This window comes from Tamandua tetradactyla, chromosome 20 (assembly GCF_023851605.1).
Source record: "Tamandua tetradactyla isolate mTamTet1 chromosome 20, mTamTet1.pri, whole genome shotgun sequence".
Taxonomy (NCBI): Eukaryota; Metazoa; Chordata; class Mammalia; order Pilosa; family Myrmecophagidae; genus Tamandua; species Tamandua tetradactyla.
The window spans coordinates 3,298,212-3,317,773 of NC_135346.1; the positions used below are offsets into that span (position 1 = coordinate 3,298,212).

The following is a 19,562-nucleotide window of genomic DNA, read 5'->3' on the forward strand; positions in this document are numbered from 1 at the left end:
CATGGCTTTTCTGGGGTCCACAACAGTCTCAAACCAACACATTCCACCCTCTGGTCCCCAGGAAGATATGTTCTTTCCATATACATAATACATTCATTCCATTACAATATGAAAAAGTCTTAAACCATTTCAGTAATAATATAAACACAATACAAAGTCAGAAACAGTACAGACGCTCATCAAAGTTATCTACAGACATGGTCTGTCCTAAGGCAAAATTCTCCCCTGGCTCTGAACCTGTAAAACTCAGAATAAATTATCTGCTGACAACATACAAAGAAGGGACCATCATAGGATACATATTCCCATCTCCATTGAAAGATATTAGAAGAAAAGCAAGGATCAAAGGTCCCAAATAGTTCCTAAAGTCAGCAGGGCAAACTCCATTAGATTTCAAAGTCTGAGAGTCATTTATACTCTGGGCTTTAGAAAACGGCAGTCCCACCCTTTCTCCAAGGGCCTACACAGAAGCTGTCTCTCTCCAAATGCTAGGGTAAGCAACCTTGGGGGACACTGGGGAGACCACCTTTTTCTCAGCTCCACCCTCTCCAAGCATCAGGGCAGCACCCAGGCTCTTTGCCATTTCCAGGGCACACGCGCAACCCGTCCAGAACAGTGGGGTGGCAGCCAGATTCCCCCCAGTCTCCAAGGAATGTGCTCCACCCTCTCTAAGCCTGAGGCATTGACATGGAGGTGGAAGGCCCACCCTCTGCCTTTGGGGCAAACTCACCCTCTGCAAGGGCTTGGGTGGGTCTGCCCTCCTGGCCCAAGGTTTCTTTTCTTCAGACCTTAGCTTCCATGGTTCTGCCTCTGAAGTCATTTTTCCTTCAATTTGTCCCTTTTCTGTCTCTTTTAGTTCAGACTGCACCAGTTCCATTCAAAGAGCTCTCGTAAGAAATCTGTTGACTTTCTATGCAATATACTGGAATCATGCCCATCAGACAAAAGAACTTTCCACAGATCCCTCCTGGATAACTCCATCTTCAACCCTGGCTTTTTCCACAATGGCTGACTGGTTCCACGTTTGCTTAAATCCTCACGTGGAGCACTATTCTAGGGTCTTGATTTCTGGAAGCCCAGAATTTTTTTACCATGAATTTCTGGTTTATTTGTATCCAAGAGTTCAGTTCTCAGCTTATCTCTATCCTGTTACATTTCACTATAAGCTGCAAGGCAATACCAGGCTGCAATTTCCACATTTAATTTGGAAATCTCTTCAGCTAAGTACTACAGCTCACCACTCTTAAATTTTATCGTCCATGCAAAATCGGGATACAAGTTGGCTAAACTCTCTGCCACTTTAAAACAAGGGTGGCCTTCCTTCTGGTTTGCAATAACATGTGGATCATTTCTGTCTAAGTCCTCATCAGAAGTATCTTTAGAGTCCACATTTCTACCAACAGTCTCTTCAAAGCATTCTAGGCCTCCTCTATCAAACTCCTCACAACATTTCTACATTCTTCCTTTATCCATTTAAAAAGCCATCACAACATATTTGGTATTTGCAAATCACAGCACCCCACTTCTCTGCTACTGAATCTATTTTAGGTTGTTAAAGCTGCCAGAACGCAATATACCATAAATGGGCTTGCTTTTAAAAATGCAATTTATTAAGTTGCAACTTTACAGTTCCAAAGCTATAAAAATGTTCAAACTGAGACATCCAGGGAATGTTACCTTGATTCAAGAAAGGGCTGATGACATTTGGGTTTTTCTGTCAGCTGGGAAGGCAGATAGCTAAGTCTGCTGGCTTTCTCTCTTGGCTTCTTCAAATGGCTTCCCCAGGGACATTTTCTTTCTGCATCTACAAAGGCCTCTTGTCTTTGTCAGCTCAGAAGCTTTTTCCAAAATGGTTCACTCTTAAAGGACTTCAATAAGCAACTCCACCTCGAATGGTGGAGAAACATCTCCATGGAAACCATGTAATCATAAGGTCCCACTCAAAATTGGGTGGGTCACATCTCCATGGAAACAACTCACTCAAAAAGATTCCACCCTATGACTCCCAGGGATGAGCCTGGCACTGGCAGCATGGGATCGACAGTGCCTTCCTGACCAAAAGGGGGAAAAGAAGTATACCAAATAAGGTTTCAGTGACTGAGAGAGTTCAAATAGAGTCAAGAGTCTGCTCTGAAGGCTACTCTTTTGCAAGCTTCAGGTAGATATTGCTATTTACCATGGTTTGTTAAACCGAACCCAAACCATTCCTGCCAACCCTAAAGAACACTTAGGGCTTTATCTGAGATTCTACAAAGGTTCCATGCACTATGATTATTTTCTAGACACCTACAGCCTTCAGATAGGTTCCTAAGCCAGATAAGTCCTGAAACCCAGAGGGCCTAGCCTCTCCAGAACATCAACTCGTTCCATCCCCCTATCCCCATATTATCCACAGCCCCTTCCAATATGAAAAAGTTAGACTGTTCTTAGCCCAGATACCCCTAAAGATTGGGAGAAAGATCAAAGGAGGAGATAGGATTTAACAAATGAGCCTGACTGCTGAATCATTATATTGATATTTCTTTTAATCTCCAGTGTCTTGGAGTAGCCAGAAAGAAAAACCAAAAGTTGTGGAACTGTAACCCATACCAAACTCTAAACTCTGTCCTATAACTACTTGTCAAAATGTATTTTGAAATTTATTGCTTGTTTGTAGAAATGTTATATTTCACAATAAATTTTTATTTATTTTTTGAAGTTGCCAAAAAATAATCAGTTCAGAGGGCCAAAAATTCTTATGCTATGGTATTTTCTTCCTGACAGATACTTCAGAATATCTGAATAGAATTCTATTCTATTCTATTCTATTCTGTTCTAGAATAGAATAAAATAGAAAAGAAGATGTGTGTTTGTGTTTTAACTTGTATCATTATAAACTTACCAAGAAAAAGAAAAAAAAAGTCCCATCCAACAATATTGAATGAGGATAAAAGTACATGGCTTTTCTGGGTTACACAAAAGTTTCAAACCGGCACAGCATTCCATTTTCAAAACCTTGCAGTGCTGACATTCATTTGTTGCCCCTCATGCAGAAACATTCCTGTATTTGTACATTTAATCGCCATTATTGGCCACTGTAGGCATCCCCAAGCTATTCCTCTCCGTCTTGGTCCTCTGTCTGCGGTTCTGCTGTCGTGTGCCCCCAGTCCTTCTCTCTCAATCACACTCACCCTCTGCTCCAGTCAGTGGACCTCCACGATCGTGTCATCGGCACAGCACAGTGCCGTCCGATTCTGAACCCTCGCAGTGGTCCTGCCTCACGGTCTGCGCTCCTTCAGCACCCGTGCCCACCTCCAGCCTCTTTCTGCCTCCCGATAACCTGTGCTCTCCGCGCTTGCTCGCACTGTCAGTTCCCTTCCGTGGTGCAGCGTCTGAGCCCCACCTTAACGCACCCCCTAAGCCCCACCTTAACGCGCCCCCTGAGCCCCACCTTAGCGCGCTCCCTCGCGTGGCGGCTCTGTTTCCGCGCAGCACCGAGTGCCCTTGGGATACCAACTCTGTGTTGTCGGTTCCCGAGTGTGTAGAGCAGTTCTTGGCACACGGTAGGCACTCAGTAAAATGTTCTTAACATTGGCTCAAAACGCAGAAAAGTCGAGAGAAAAGTCCGCCCATCGCCTACGCTCAGTTTCCTCTTCATCCCGAGCAACCTTACAACGATTTCGTGGGATTTTATACAAATATTTTACTACGCGCCCCTCTCCCCACCCCGCTTTTCTTTTCTTCTTTTTTTTCTTTTAGTAAAGCGTAGCGTCCTGCGCGCAGTCTCCGGTTCTTTTCATCTTCCTGTAATTCATCCCGGGCAGCGTATCTGGTTATTTCCATCTGCTCTGCGTGCCCTGCTCCGAGGCGCTCGTTTGCGTCAGTCGTCCTCCGTGGCGTGGCAGGGCCAGCCCGCGCACCAAATCAGCGGAGCACCCTAAAATATCTTGCGGGGTCCGGGAGCCCTTCCGCAGCCTGCGTCCGTCAGTAGCCAAGGGATCTACGGGAAGGGGGTTCTCCCGGTTGGGGATGTAGCTCAGTGGTAGAGCGCATGCTTTGCATGTATGAGGCCCCGGGTTCGATCCCCGGCATCTCCAGCGTTGGGGGTTGTGCGCACGCTTCCTTCCTTCCTATTTTTCCCTCAGTCCGGAGACGGAGTGCATCCGTCCGCTGCTGTCCCATGCTCCCTCCGGGTTACCGGGCTACACCAGGTTGAAAGCTCACGGACTGCACCGCGTTGAACGCGATTTTTCCCTTCTTCTCACCTTAATCTTTGGAAAAGGGCCGGTTTGCTGTTAGGGTAATGCAAGCAACGGGTGAACGCGAGGACAGGGGAGGCCTGAGCTTCCCGGAGAGCAGAGCTTGGGTGTTTTTGACTGTAAGGTTTGGTTAGTGGCCATCACCCTGCAGCTAAATCCAACTTTAATCCTCGGAGTAACTGCAGCCAGGACATATCCTTGAAGTTGAGACTGCTTCAGTAGTCCGGCGTCACGCCCGGCTAGCTCAGTCGGTAGCGCGTGAGACTCTTAATCTCCGAGTCGTGGGTTCGAGCTCCACGTTGGGCGAAAACAGGAGGTTTTACTTCTGAAAGAAAGACTTGAATCATGCCTGGGAAATTTTGTGCGTTTTTGTTGCTGTCTGACCTTCTGCGGGCAATTATTCTGTCCTTACCTGTTCTAGGTTTGACCGGCTAACAACGTGATCTTTTTACCAGTTTTGGTGTGTTGAAGGCTACCTTCACTTCTAGGCAACAACTCTGCATACATACACTTCCAGAGGTATTTTGTTTCTGTTTTTTTTTTTTTTTTTTTGAGATATCGTCACACATACTGTCCATACATGGTATACAATCATCCATACATGGTATACAATCAATGGCTCACAATATCATCACATAGTTGTGTATTCATCACCACGATCATTTTGAACATTTGTATCACTCCTGAAAAAGAAATAAAAAGATAAGAGAAAAAACCCATATATCCATACTCTTTATCCCTCCTTCTCATTGACCATTAATCAGTATTGCAATCTACCCAATTTTTCATAATCCCTTATCCCCACTATTATTTCTTTTTGTCTTTATTTTTATATTCATCTATCCATACCCCACAGGATCAGTCTTTTGTTTGTGATTTTTTTTTATCCAATTGTATATGATCACGTTGGTTTGATGGCTGTTTCCTCTCTCTCTCTCTCTCTCTCTCTCTCTCTCTCTCTCTCTCTCTCTCTCTCTCTCTCTCTCCCCCCCCCCCCCCCCCAGGTTTGTTTCTGGATAGCGAGAACATCATCGGAAGGGCCTTTTCAGTCATTTCTTACTCTACACACTTTCTCCCTTGAACAGGAAGAATTCAACACCAGGTATAAAAAATTAAGTTTGTATGTGAGTTTCTTTTTTGGTCTTGGAGTCCTTTGGGGCATATATAAATGATTAGATCATGTATGTGTATTCTGAAGTGGCTCCAATAATGATTACATAAGTACATATCAGTTATTCATCAACAATCGACTTGAATATTTTCATTTAAAAGATAAGATTTTCTCCAGGTTAAATATATTCATGCATGTTATATAACTAGTCTAAAAATGTTCCAGTATCATCTCCTTAACAGGAATTGGTTCCCCTCTACTGGACTTGACACAGTCCATCTGTGTCTGGGTGCTGTCCGCAGAAATGGCTCAAATGTCATGAAACACTCATCCCATATTTCATCACTGTTTGTATCATATCACGTCAAATTAAGGGTGTAAGTCCCCCAAATAAAAGACAGTCGTCAATCGCAATACTGGTGTTCTAGGAAATGTGGATTTCGGGTAAGGGGGAAGACAAAAGGCCCACCAGAGCAGTGAACCAGTCATTCTGGAGCGTTTCCTGTGAAAAGAACAGTGGCCAAGAAGATGACCTGGAATGACCCTTCCTTCATTCCGTGTCAGGACCAACTGGAATAAAATCACTGGATATTTTAGGAAAGCTTCTATGCTTATCATCGTCATTTGAGATGTTTAATGTCTAAGGGGGTGGGTGGTGAGGAGAGGTTTGAATAGGGAAAAGGATATTTGCAGCTCCTTATTTTGTAATGAATTGTCAATTTATTACAATGATAAATATGAAAGCTTAGTTTTTCTTAAGGCTTTACATTCAAGTTACAAATATTATTATTATTCTTGTAAAGCTAGCAATTTTTGAAACTACAGAAATGATCCATTTCACTGGTTCCTTCACGAATTAAGGTTATCAAACTGAGTCAGCTTGAACGTTTGTTCAATTGGTGACATTCTCTTAGACATTTCAAATGATACTGAAGGCCTTTTGTATCTGAACCCTCAGTGGTAGATGAGAAAACGGAGGCACTGAGGGATCAGGCCACTCAGCTGGGAAGTGGAGAGCTGGCATCTGACTCCAGTCTGATACCATAGATTTGCTGCTTTGACCAGTAACCCACAACACATTCAGAGGTCCCGCTTGTATCATTTAATTGCAATGTTGTGAATAAGGCTATGTAAATATTCACCCGTTCCCCAAAACTCTGCATTGGGGCGCTACTGTGTTTCTAGGAACCTTCTATGATTGTGGCCAGTTTCCTCCACTCTTTTTCCAGTCCATCTGCAAAACAACAACAACAACAAATGACATCCTGGATGGAGTTATCAAAGGCACATTCAAGAAAGTGCAACTGTGCTTCTTACCCCCATCCCCTGAAATTCCCTCTTCCTTGAACTCACTAAAGTAACTCCTGCCTCAGTAACAAATAGGAGCCCTGTGTTCTGTCTCCTTGTAACCGAGAAATTAGATTTAAGTGATCATTTTGACTTCTTTATCATTATATAGATATTCCTTTTTGCTTTCTGGTATGTTGGAGTAGACAGAGGGGAAATACCTGAAATCTCTAAATTGTAATTTAGAGTTACAGTTGCATACTGGATCTCCAATAACGATTGTATAGCCTTTATCTTGTGCCCCTGTGATGGTAAAAACCTGTGACTGACACGCACTTGTCCCCACTTAATCCAGTTTTTGGACTTTAGAGTCTTGTAATCACCAAACACAGCCCCTAATGTTTATTAATGAAGGGTCTTGGGTCAGCCCCGAACTAACTCACCCCAAGTCCAAAGTTATCTTGATAACCGAGACTGGATCTAACCAAAATGGGCTCAGCTGACATGCTCAGTAGCTTAGACTTTAACCTGCATGTCACCTGTACCTCATTATAATACTAAAATCATGCCCATCGTCATGTTAAGGCCACCGTTCTCTTACATATGTTCTGTGCCTAAGTGTGTAATCATTCTGTGCAGGCAAATGATCAGATCACCTCTAACGACATCATCTGGGGCCACTGTGCTCATCATCCTAAAACCTTCCCATCTTTTCTCTCCTAAAACTATCAGAATTACTGCAGTTTGGGGAGACAGATTTTGGGCCGCTAGGCCATCTGCTCTCCTACTACATGCCTAGTTATAAACTCTGTTTCTCTTTGAAACCCTGGTGTCTCAGGAATTGGTCATTTGCACATATTGGGCAAAACAACTCACCACCCTTGTCTGGAAACATCCTGAAGCCCTCTTCCCCAGGATCTCTGGAAACTGGCTCATTTCAATTTCATGGTTCAGTGTCACCTCCTCTGATATGTCGCTCCTGGCCCATCTCTCTATTGCTTTCCTCTGTTAACCTATGCCACCCATTCAGATCACCCCCCTTTAATTTTCCTATCGTTTGTATCTCTTCCTGAAAGTATCCCTACATCCGTTTATTAGTTTGTTACTGAAGTTGCCTATTAGAAGGTAAACTCCGGGCTAGCAGGGGCCTGGCCTGTTTTTTTCACTGCAACATAGATGAATGAATAAATGAAGTCTCCTGTGATTGCCTCACCCCATAGGCTCCCTGCCGGCTGCAGTGGTCAGTGCATGCGCAGTATCTAGAAAGTGTCCAGACCCTCGTAAGGACCCAAGTCACGTGATCTGTAGTTATTAATGTTATGTCCTAAAAGTCAAAGGGCTACAGTGTAACATAATAACCAGAGTGCAGGAAGAGGGTCATAAAGTGACTGTAGAAGGATAGTAAGGATAGTCCGTGAGAAAGAGTGAGCAGAGTGGGAAGCACAGCAGGTGCAGAAAAAGAGGAATGAATGGTGGGAAGGTGATAATCGTTGAAGCCGGGTCTACTTAAAATTTTCTAATAAAATGTTTTAAAAACAAAGAGGGGGAAATACAATTCCCTTCTTTTTTTTTTTTTTTTTTTTTTTTTGGGTATGTTCTGGTGTCAACTTGGCCAAGGAATGGCCTAATGGTTGCTGCAAGGATATTTTGTGGCTGGTTGATAAACCAAAAGGCTGGTGTGCTAAATCATCAATTAGTTGATTGCAGCTATGGCTGATCACATCTGCAATCAACTAAGGGTGCGTTTCCCGCAAATGACATCTTCCAACCAGTCGAAGACTTTCAAGGGAGAAGAGAGCACTCTTTCCCTGCTTCTTCAGCCAGGGAGTTTCTCCTGTGAAGTTCATTCAGATGTGTCATCAGAGCCGCCAGCTTCACAGCCTGCCCTGTGGATTTCGGACTCCTCCTTTCCCATGATTGCATGAGACACCTGTGTAAATCTCATATTTACAGATCTCTCCTGTTGGCTCTGTTTCTCTAGAGAACGCCGACCAATACAGTAATAATAAAGGGACTTTAATCAGATACGGACGAGATCAAAACATCATAAGAAAATTCTAGGTACAAGTGTTTGCTAATAAATCTTTTAAGAACTGGATAAAATGGATAATTTTAAGGGAAACACAAATTATCAAATAACTAAAAGCTGAAAGATCAATAACTCTAGAAGAAATGGAAAAAGTTATCAAATAATACCTCTATGAAAGGCTATAGGTAAATTCTTCACATAAGTAAACTCTTCCAAACCATAATAAACAAAGTAGTTTTCAATCTCTTTAGACTGTTACCAAAAAAAAAAAAAACCAGGAAAATATGTAAAACAATTTTATAAAGTTGGCATATTCTTGACAAAAGTTTCACAAAGAGAAATGTAGAACAATCTTTTTTTTATTAACTTACATATTGGACTCTAAGTCAAATATTAGTAAATCTGAATAGGAAATCAAAATAAGAGTTTACAGTAGAAAAATCATATGGTTATCTTGATTGGTATCAAAAAGGCTTTTGATGAAATTCAACATCCAATTCCTAACTCATTAAACCTTATTGTACTGAAAGCTACAGATTTTTCTATAATGTAACAAAAATATCCATCTCAACCCCCAAATCATCATAATTTGCAGGCAAATCCTACAACTTCACAACAGTACCCAGGAGATGTTCCATGAAAATTTAAAAAAAAGTTTGATGGTCAAATACAATTTCTTTTTCACAACAGTACCCAGGAGATCTTTCATGGAAAAAAAAAAGTTTGGTGGCCAAATACAATTTTTAAGAATTTTTTATTTTTGTAACGTATATATAATCTAAAAGTCCCCACTTTAACCACAATCTGATATATAACCCCATGGTGTGAAGTACATTCACATGTGCAATCCATTAATAAAACTTTTTCATCCACCCCAACCAGAACACAAGTGAGTGAGAGGTTGAAACATTTAGATTGTTTTGTAGAGAAAAGTTCAAAATTAGTAGGGGAAAAACAAAAGTAAAGCTCTAGCAAAGCTGTAACTAACTGGAAGCTTCAGTGTGAGTGCATGTGCTTTAAACTATTTCCCTTCTAGTTCTGTCTCCAACACACACAGAGGGCAGGCAGCTGGATGCCACCAGGAGCCTTTGGATCCATGCACGGCTTTGGCACCCAGATTGGGTTCTTTTCCCTTACTCTCCACTGGAAAGAATCTGAGCTCCCTGAACATTCCCTGTATCTCCGGGCAGGGAAAATTACTGATGGGCTTGAACCCTGTGTTGCTGTCAGGAAACAAGGATGTTTGCACATTGTCAAGGGTATGCTGAAAGGACAAAGGGGCCAAAGTATAAAGGGGTACCTACAATGTAAGCTTCAGCAAGAGAACAATAATTGAAACAAGATGAGTCTAGAAAAGCTGTGAGGCTATATGAGAAGTTAGCATTAAGGATACTCCAAAAGAAATGGCTCAAACGAGACAGCTTCCCATAGATGGTATTATCCAGCCTGACACTGGATCGTTGGCGTTCGTTGCTATGGACTCATGCACTGCCTCCACAAAGAGGACAGATGAGAACTGTCTTGTGTGAGCTGAGGCTCAGTTCAAAGTTCTCCTTGACTGCTCTCTAACCAACTCGGCAGGTTAAGCCACTACCCTGTCGCCTACATGGGACTCCCAGGGGTGTGAATCTCCCTGGAAATGTGGAAGACTGACAGGGAGTCCTGGGGGATGACCTAGGACTCCTGAGGCAAGATGACCAAGGGATGGAGAAAGCCTTCTTAACTAAAAAGGGGAGACAAAGAAATGAGACAAAATAAAGCGTCAGTGGCTGAGAGATTTCAGAGTCGAGAGATAATCCTTGAGGTTATTCTAATGCATTATATAGATATCCCTTTTTAGTTCATAGTGTATTGGAGTGCCTGGAGGAATGTACCTGAAACTGCTGAGCTGTGTTCCAGTAGCCTTGATTCTTGAAGACGACTGTATAACTATAGAGGTTTTACAGTGTGACTGTGTAATTGTGAAAAACTTGTTTCTGATACTCCTTTTATCCAGGGTATGTGCAGATGAGAAAAAAAAATAACGGCAATAAATAAATAAACAATGGGGGGTGTTCTAGTTTGCTAGCTGCCAGAATGCAATATACCAGAAACAGAATGGCTTTTAAAAAGGGGAACTTACTAAGTTGCCAGTTTACAGTTCTAAGGCCAAGAAAATGTCCCAATTAAAACAAGTCTATAGAAATGTCTAATCTAAGGCACCCAGGGAAAGATACCTTGGTTCAGAGGCCTGCCTCTCTCTGAATGCAATCTTGGGGGACATTGGGAAGTCCACCTTTTTCTTGGCTTTACCCTCTCTAAGCATTGGGGCTGCACCCAGGCTCTCTGCCATCTCCAGGGCACACACTCAACCCCTCCATGTGGTGGCAGCCAGGCTCTTCCCAAACCCCAAGGAATGTGTTTCACCCTCTGCAAGGCCTAAGGCATCATGACTCTTCCATTGCAATGAGGTGGAAGGCCTATCCTCTCCCTTTGGGGCAAACTCACCATCTTCAGGGGCTTGGGTGGGTCCGCTCTCTTGGTCCGAGGCCTCTTGACTTCAGATCTCAGCCTCCATGGTTTTGCCTCTGAAGTTATTTTTCCTACAATGCGTCCCTTCCTGAACCCCCCAGTCCAGACTGGCAGCAGCTCTGTTTATACAGGTCCCACAAACACTCTCGTTTTGGCTTTCTATGCAGTAGCCTTGGATCATGCCCATCTGACATAAAGAATTTCCACAAATCCTTCCTGGATAAGTCTATGTCCAATCCTGAGATTCAGAGAGAGCAGAGCAGAACAACACTGCCACGAGAAGCAGAGTCCACCAGCCAGCGACCTTTGGAGATGAAGAAGGAAAATGACTTCTGGGGAGCTTCATGAAACAGGAAGCCAGGAGAGAAAGCTAGCAGATGACGCCGTGTTCACCATGTACCCTTCCAGATGAGAGAGAAACTCTGACCATGTTCACCATGTGCCCTTCCACTTGAGCAAGAAAACCCTGAATTTCATCAGCCTTCTTGAAGCAAGGTATCTTTCCCTGGATGGATGCCTTTGATTGGAATTTCTATAGATTTGCTTTAATTGGGATATTTTCTCAGCCTTAGAACTGTAAACTAGCAACTTATAAAGTTTCCCTTTTTAAAAGCCATTCTGTTTCTGGTATATTGCATTCTGGCAGCTAGCAAACTAGAACAGGGGGTAAGAGGGATAAAAAGAAATGGGTAGATTGAAATACTAGTGGTCAATGGGAGGGAGGAATAAGGGATATGGGATGTATGCATTTTTTCTTTGTTCTTTTTATTTCTTTTTCTGGAGTGATGCAAATGTTCTAAAAATGATCCTGGTGATGAAAACACAACTATGTGATGATATTGTGAGCGGCTGGTTGTGTAGTTTGGATGGGCTGTATGGTGCATGAAGATATCTCAAAAAAATATTAAAAAAAAAAATCCTCCCTGAGAAGAGTGACAGGGGATCAAGAGGTGCCCTCGGAGTCCTGCTAGCAAAGAAGGAGGTCAGCTTGGACAGCGTGTGGAGGAAGCGGTCGTCCAGAGCCTGGGGCCGGGGCTGTGTGCCCATTTACCTCCAATCAACCAGTAAACATGTGAAGAAAAAAAAAGACCTTAGGCCAGCGGGTGAACAGGGAACTCTCCCAAATCCATGGAATCCTTCACCCTCTGTCCCCCTGGGTCCAGACATCCCATGGCTGGAGGCTGAGCAGGGGACTCAGCCTTCCTGGCTGGATGAGCACAACTATAAATTCTGGGAAGGACACAACAAGGATGATAGGGCAAGGGCACAGAAATGGACACCACGCTGACATCTTTTGTGTAAGTCCTGCTAATAGGGAAGCCTGATGAGTTTAGCCATCCCCTGGGTTGCTTTGGTTTGGGCTTTGTCTGCCTTTAAGAGATATGGAGCTTTAGGGGGAATTTGATTATCACTTTGATAAGGTTTAATGATTTGCCTAACACGATTGGAAACAGTGGGAAAGAAGTTGCCGGTCATGTGTGTGAAAGCACAAACTTCTTGGAAACAGGCCGTGCTGGAGGGGACCCCCAAGCACAGGAGACTGCCCAGGGCAAGGAGCTCTGGATTGGGGTGCTGAAGGCCATTCCACCTGCTCCTTCCTGGAGACTTCACTGCCCTCTCCCCTACCACTGAAGAAAATTTAACCCTCTGATCACTTTGATAAGTGAGTATTTAAGTATTCTCTCAGATGTCTGCTTTAGCTTGTTAATGCTGCTGGAAATGCAAATATCAGACATGGAACAGCTTTTAAAAAGATAATTTATTAAGTTACAAGTTTATAGTTCTAAGGTCATGAAAATGTCCAAACTAAGGCATCCAGAAAAAGATACCTTGACTCAAAGAAGGCTGATATCTGTCACATGGGAAGGCACATAATGGCGTCTGCTGGTCCTTGTTCCTGGTTCTGTTGCTTTCAGCTTCTGATGCCAGTGGCTTCCTCTCTAAGCGTCTGTGGGTCTCACTCAGCTCCTCAGGACACAGCTCTGGGTTCTGGCTCATCAGCGTCTCATGGGAAGGCACACGGCGACATCTGATGGGCTCTGCATCTCCAAACGTCCATGTCTAGGCATCTGCTCTCTCTGTCTCCAAGTACCTCCAGATGTCTGGCTCTCTGTTGGCTCTGAGCTTTCTCCAAAATGTCTCCCCTTTTAGAGGACTCCAGTAAACTAATCAAGACCCACCTTGAATGGGGGGAGTCACGTCTCCATCTAATCAAAAGGTCACACCCAGAATTGAGTGATTTAGTCTCCATGGAAACAATCCAATCAAAGGTTTCCACCCTAAGCAATAAGTTTGGTTTCATAAGGTTGGATTAGGAAAAGAACGTGCTTTTTCTGGAGTACATAACAGTTTCAAACTAGCACACTGTCCTATTTCTTTTCTCCATCCCTGTCCTTGAGCTCGGTCTTCTGTTTCTTCTACCCCAACCTGTTGTTCAGCCTTCTCACCTTATGTGACATGTCTGTGCCTCAGTGGCCTCATCTGGAACACATTACCTACCTCACAGCACTAAGAGAAACACTAACAACTGGGCCAGGTGCCTAATTAACACGATGTCATGTTGATATTGTGGTTTTAACTGCCACTATCTTCCCTGTGAACACTTTTCCCCAGCCTGAACTTCCACCATCCATTTCTGAATCATCCTTTCTTACACTTTCACATATTTCACTTGTAATCACTGTGTATCTGTAGGAGCCAAGGGTTTAAAACAAGACCTACAGAATCTGTTGGAAGCAGCTGGCCTCAGGATGGCGGCAGTAAACTGTGGAGATTGTTATGTAGAGCAGTCTGGGAGGAAGAGAATGTTTACCTCAAATGGTTATGTTAAGTATGAAGAACACTGTAAGGTAAGAACTTTGCTCCCTCAGGAAATGCCTGCATATCTATTGACATCCTGTGGTATATAACTAGGATCTGGTTGAGAATAAAGTTGTCTGATGTCTGATGCCTGATGTCTGATGTAGAGTTAAGCTTCAGACCCCCTGATCCCATTTGTGTCTGTCTTTCTTTTCTTCCTTTCTCTCTCTCTTTCTCATCATTCCTTAATATCCTTTGAGCTCTGTTTCAACAGGAAGCAACATTTGGCGCCCAACATGGGGCTCGAAGAAGAAGACTCCAAATCAATATTAAGGAACCAAGGAAAAGTCTCATTAGAGGCACGTGTGTCCAGCCGATAGAAGAGGACTCGAGTCGTATTTGTAAGTAAGCATTTTCCTTGGATCATCAGGGTAATGGGTAATCACAATGGGTGGCTGGAGGAGTATGTGTGTGAATTGAAAACACTGTTAGAAGCTAATGGGGTGCTTGTTAAAACATCTGAATTAATAAGCTTATTTGATCTCATTCAAAAACATTGTCAATGGTTTCATCCTGAGAGTCGTAATATTTTAAATTTAAAACAATGGCGTTTAGTTATGAAGGCTCTTCAGAGGGCCTATCTGTAAGAATTCGAGAGTTTTGTCATGCAAAGAAGGACTCCAAGAGACGTTCTCTCATGCAACACGCAAGGGGTTTATTTACCACACATGCGTGGGGCTCACTGAACACACAGGAACAGAGAGCCCCGAGCCTGGGTTTGGGGAAGCTTTTAAGGGGTAGGAGGAGGGGGGTGAGGGTCGAGCATGGGTCACAGGTGCTGCTTCATGCAAGAAGCAGATAACAAACATTTTGCAAGAAGCAGATAACAAACATTTTGCAAGAAGCAGATAACAAACATTTTTCGCGCATGAGTCATGGGAGCTGCTTCATGCAAGAAGCAGCTGTCTCATTGTGCAAAACTCCCTTACTCAACCTTCTCAGTTGCATTCTTAGATAAACTTCCTCCGGCAGTTACAACCTTGCATAACCAAGGCAGCAGATAACCTTGCATAACCAAGGCAGCAGATAACCGCCCCTGGGAAGTTCCGGGTTGTTTTTCTTAGCCTGATGGGGCCCATAACTCTTTTCTTTACAATTCTTAACTCACACCAAATGCATAGCAGTGAATATAAAATGACACAAATGCTTTTGCTGGATATTTCTATCATTCAGAAGCTAAAATATATGTAAATAGCTAAATTAAGCAAGAAAAATTAGCTACTGTTAAGCTTTATAAAATCCTTCTTTACATATCGAAAGGGGGAGACTGTCCCATTATCAGCATGGACATTGTGTCATCAAATAGCGGCAGCCTTAGATCCCTTACAGTCAGAAAGTGAAGATGGGGAGACTGAGGATTTTTTCCCAAAAAAGCATGACTGCGACAACAGATATAGATGAAAATGGAGTGAAACTTAGAGATAAGGAAGATACAAATACAGATGAGGAAGATGTTAAATCTATGTGCTCGCAGTGTTCTTACACTGTAGCCCATACCACCCCTTTTTCAAAGAAGGCAAGCTTCACTTGCCCTCAAGACTTCCCAGATTCTGATCAAACAAAACCTACTTTATATCAGCAAAATTCCATATTCCCTGCACGAATTTGCAATCCACCTCCTGCCCCTATTCCCAGTCCACAGCCTCCTCAGAATCCATTTTTTACAGATACTGGTGATTCAGCTAAATATATGAATCGTGTAATAGCACCGAAGCCTACACCCAAAACATCCATAATGAAATGTTTACTACAGGGATCTCAGCAAGGGGACCTGGAGGCAGTACAACTTCTATCAGCTTTTCCTGTGACAGTTAATCACTTGCCTCCCGATCAAAATAATCCTCAGGGCACTGTAGAAATTCATCATGAGCCCATTCCTTTTAAATTGTTAAAAGAGTTGAAACAAGCTTGTGCCCAGTACAGAGTGAATTCTCCATATACTACATGTCTAGTCCAGGGCATGGCTCATGTCGATAGATTAATTCCTTGGGATTGGGAGATGTTAGCCAGAACTGTTTTAAGTACAGCTGAATTTTTACAATTTAAAACATGGTGGACTGATGAAGCTAATCAGCTGGCTAGGAGGAATGCTAATGAGCAACTTCCAGTGTTAATAACAGCAGAACAAATCATGGGCACTGCTCAATGGGCAGGTATTGAAAGACAGTTACAATATGATGATAGCACTATCAACCAAGTCAGAATGGCCTGTCTTGCAGCTTGGCAGAGAATTTCTACACCAGGACAGCCTGCTTTAACTTTTGCTAAAGTAATTCAAGGACATAATGAGCCATATGTCGAATTTGCGGCACGTCTAACAGACGTGATTCAAAAAACCGTGCAAACATCTGAAGCCTGTGATTTAATTTTAATGACATTAGCCTTTGATAATGCTAACAGTGAGTGTAAAAAGGCTATTCGACCCATTAAAACTGCCGGTGGTTCCATACAGGGCTATATAAAAGCCTGTCAGGACACTGGGTCTACTTCTCATTAAATGGCAGTATTGGCAGCTACCATGAAGTCTAACTTGAACGTAAAGAAAGGAAATTGTTTTAAATGTGGAAAATTTGGGCACTTTCAGATAAACTGTAAATCTTTTCATGATAATAATTCCACCCCAACTAAAAAACAGCCATCCAGATTATGTCCTATTTGCCAGAGGGGCTTTCATTGGGCTAATGAATGTCGTTCTAGAACACATAAAAATGGTGCTCTGTTGAAAAGGTCGGGAAACTGCCTTGCGGGCTTAGCTCAGGGCCCCAGGACAAACAACCTGAGCCAAGCTCCACAGACACACTATCCTGTCAGCAACGGCAAAAACCATGCATTCCAATCTTAGAGTTAAAAGCTGCAACTCGCGGTAGTGCTGCAATAGATCTACCTGCAGCTGAGGATATTTTACTTCAACCTGAAATGGGTATTCAATTAATTAGCACTGGAGTTTCTGGCCCTCTGCCCAACCATACTGTTGGTTTAATAATTGGAAGGAGTAGTTTAAGCAGGGTCTATTAATACAAATTCGTTTAATTGACAGTGACTATAAAGAGGAATTGAAGATTATGGCTCAATCTTTACAGCCTTTTCAAATTAAGACTGGACAACGCATTGCTCAATTACTACTTTTACCTTATCATGTTCCTCCTTCTCTGCCCTTCAACCGTCAAAGAGGTTTTGGTTCAACTGGAAATGAAATTTATTGGCAAACATTTATTGGGGACAACTGCCCAGAAATTACTTTTACTATTAAAGACAAAATTTTTCTGGGTTTGATTGATACTGGAGCTGATGTAACTATCATAGCTAAAAGATATTGGCCCTAGAATTGGACATTAAAAAGGGTACCTACTGTTTTCACCGGCATAGGTACCATGACTGATATTTATCAAAGTACTGAAATATTTGAAGTAATTGGCCCAGAAGGACAAAAATCAACATTACAACCTTTTGTGGCAGATGTCTGCTTTCACAGTGGGGAGCATATTTGCATATCCCTCACTTATCAGATAAAGCAGAACTGCCGCGGCCGGCTTGAGCCGAGTCAGGAGAGGGGCGTCGAGGTTGACTTAAGAAATCAGCACTCAGGAGACAAGTATGGTTCCATCACTCAGGGCTCCCTGCTTCTTGGGAGTCAGATCTTTATTAGTTCTTTCTTAGTAGTTCCCCATCTTAGTAGTAGTAGTCTTATGTTTTCTTGCCTCCCTTTTGTATCCTCAGAGCTTCCCTTATCTAGCGGGTCACCACCCCCAGGTCACACCCGTTTCCTCCCTACCCCCTTGACAGGGGGCAATCTTCTCGGAAACTTCTGCATGCGATATTCCAGGAAGTTTTACTCCCTCCAGCCCGAGGGTAAACAACAATTGCAAATCAACTTAGCTGTTTGCTCAACAGAGCTTGTAAAAGAGCTTATAGAAAGGCTTAACCTCATGAATGCCTGCAACTTCTCAAGACAGGGGAAATAGGGGAATTACTTTATTCCCAGGCACAGATGTCCCTCTGGCCGGGAGGCAACACAGAACAACTATACTTAAAGATGCAATTTCAAAACACTAGACAAACAAGGGATTATCGAGGTTTAGGATATTCCAAGGAGCAAACAAATTTATAATGGGGGCCATTGAAACAAAGGGCATCATTACCCCAATAACATGGCTTATTACTACACCAATATGGGTGGATCAATGGCCCCTTTCTCAAGAAAAACTGAATGCCCTTCATAATCTTGTCCAAGAGCAATTGCAATTACAACATACTGAACCTTCCCAAAGCCCATGGAATTCTCCAGTTTTTGTTATTAAAAAGAAATCTGGGAAATGGAGAATGCTGACTGATGTAAGAGGAATAAACAAAGCCATGAGCCCTATGGGTGCACTTCAGCTGGAGGTTCCTCAACCCTCTATGATTCCTCAATCTTGGAAATTGGTTATTATTGATTTAAAAGATTTTTTTTTAATATCCCTCTGCATCCAGCAGATAAATAAAAGTTTGCGTTTTCTGTTCTGGCACTGAATAATCAGGCTCCGATGCAAAGATATCAATGGTGTGTCTTACCCCAAGGGATGATGAACAGTCCCACTATATGTCAACTATTTGTGCATCAACCCTTGCAAGAAATAAGAAACAAATTTCCAGAGGCCCTTGTTATTCACTATATGGATGATATTTTAATTGCAAGTGACAATGATGACTCTTTGGAAAAAGTTTTCAGTGCTATTATAAAAATTTTACCTCAATATGGGCTGCAAATAGCTCCAGAAAAGATTCAAAGGACTGAGCCTTACCTATACTTAGGAATGCAAATAGCTGCAAATAAAATAATTCCTCAAAAAATACAATTAAGACAGGATAATTTACAAACTTTAAATGATTTTCAAAAACTGCTAGGAGATATTAATTGGATTAGACCCACTTTAGGAATTCCTAATTATATGTTACAGAACTTGTTTGATATTTTACAAGGAGATTCTAATTTATTAAGCAAAAGGCAGTTAACAGCTGCAGCTGAAAGAGAGTTACAATTAATTGAACAATGCATCCAAGAAGGACCGCTTGTTCAAATATAGAAAAGCCTGTTGACTTTATTATTTTCTTTACCTTACAATCTCCTACAGGCCTATTTTGACAAGATGGTGTTTTAGAATGGATTTTTTTACCAAATAATAAACAAAAACGCTTACATACATATCTGCAAAAAATCATTTCTTTAATAGCCAGAGGTTGCCAAAGATATTTTCAATTAAGAGGTTGCGATCCTAATTGCATAGTGTGTGATCTCACAAAGGAAGAGGTTCAAAGTCTATATACTTTCAATACCTCTTGGCAAATAGCATTAAGTGACTTCAAAGGACAAATTGATAATCATTTGCCTATGTCAAAACTTTTGCAATTTCTAAAAAGAACACAATGGATCTTGCCTAAAATAGTTAGGGCTTCCCCGTTGGAGGGAGCCATTACTGTCTTTACTGACGGTAGTAGCAATGGACAGGCTGCATATGTCACCCCAGGGGAAAACAAAAGTTGGAAAATG

The 19,562-nt window shown here is 42.4% G+C and overlaps 2 non-coding genes across 2 annotated transcripts; both read left to right on the forward strand.

The window, feature by feature from the left end:
- Positions 1 to 4,004: 4,004 nt before the first annotated feature.
- TRNAA-UGC (transfer RNA alanine (anticodon UGC)) lies at positions 4,005 to 4,076 on the forward strand. Its single transcript has one exon. It is a non-coding gene; the product is annotated as a tRNA-Ala (tRNA).
- A 395-nt stretch (positions 4,077 to 4,471) lies between these two features.
- On the forward strand, positions 4,472 to 4,544 carry TRNAK-CUU (transfer RNA lysine (anticodon CUU)). The gene has a single exon. It is a non-coding gene; the product is annotated as a tRNA-Lys (tRNA).
- Positions 4,545 to 19,562: the final 15,018 nt, after the last annotated feature.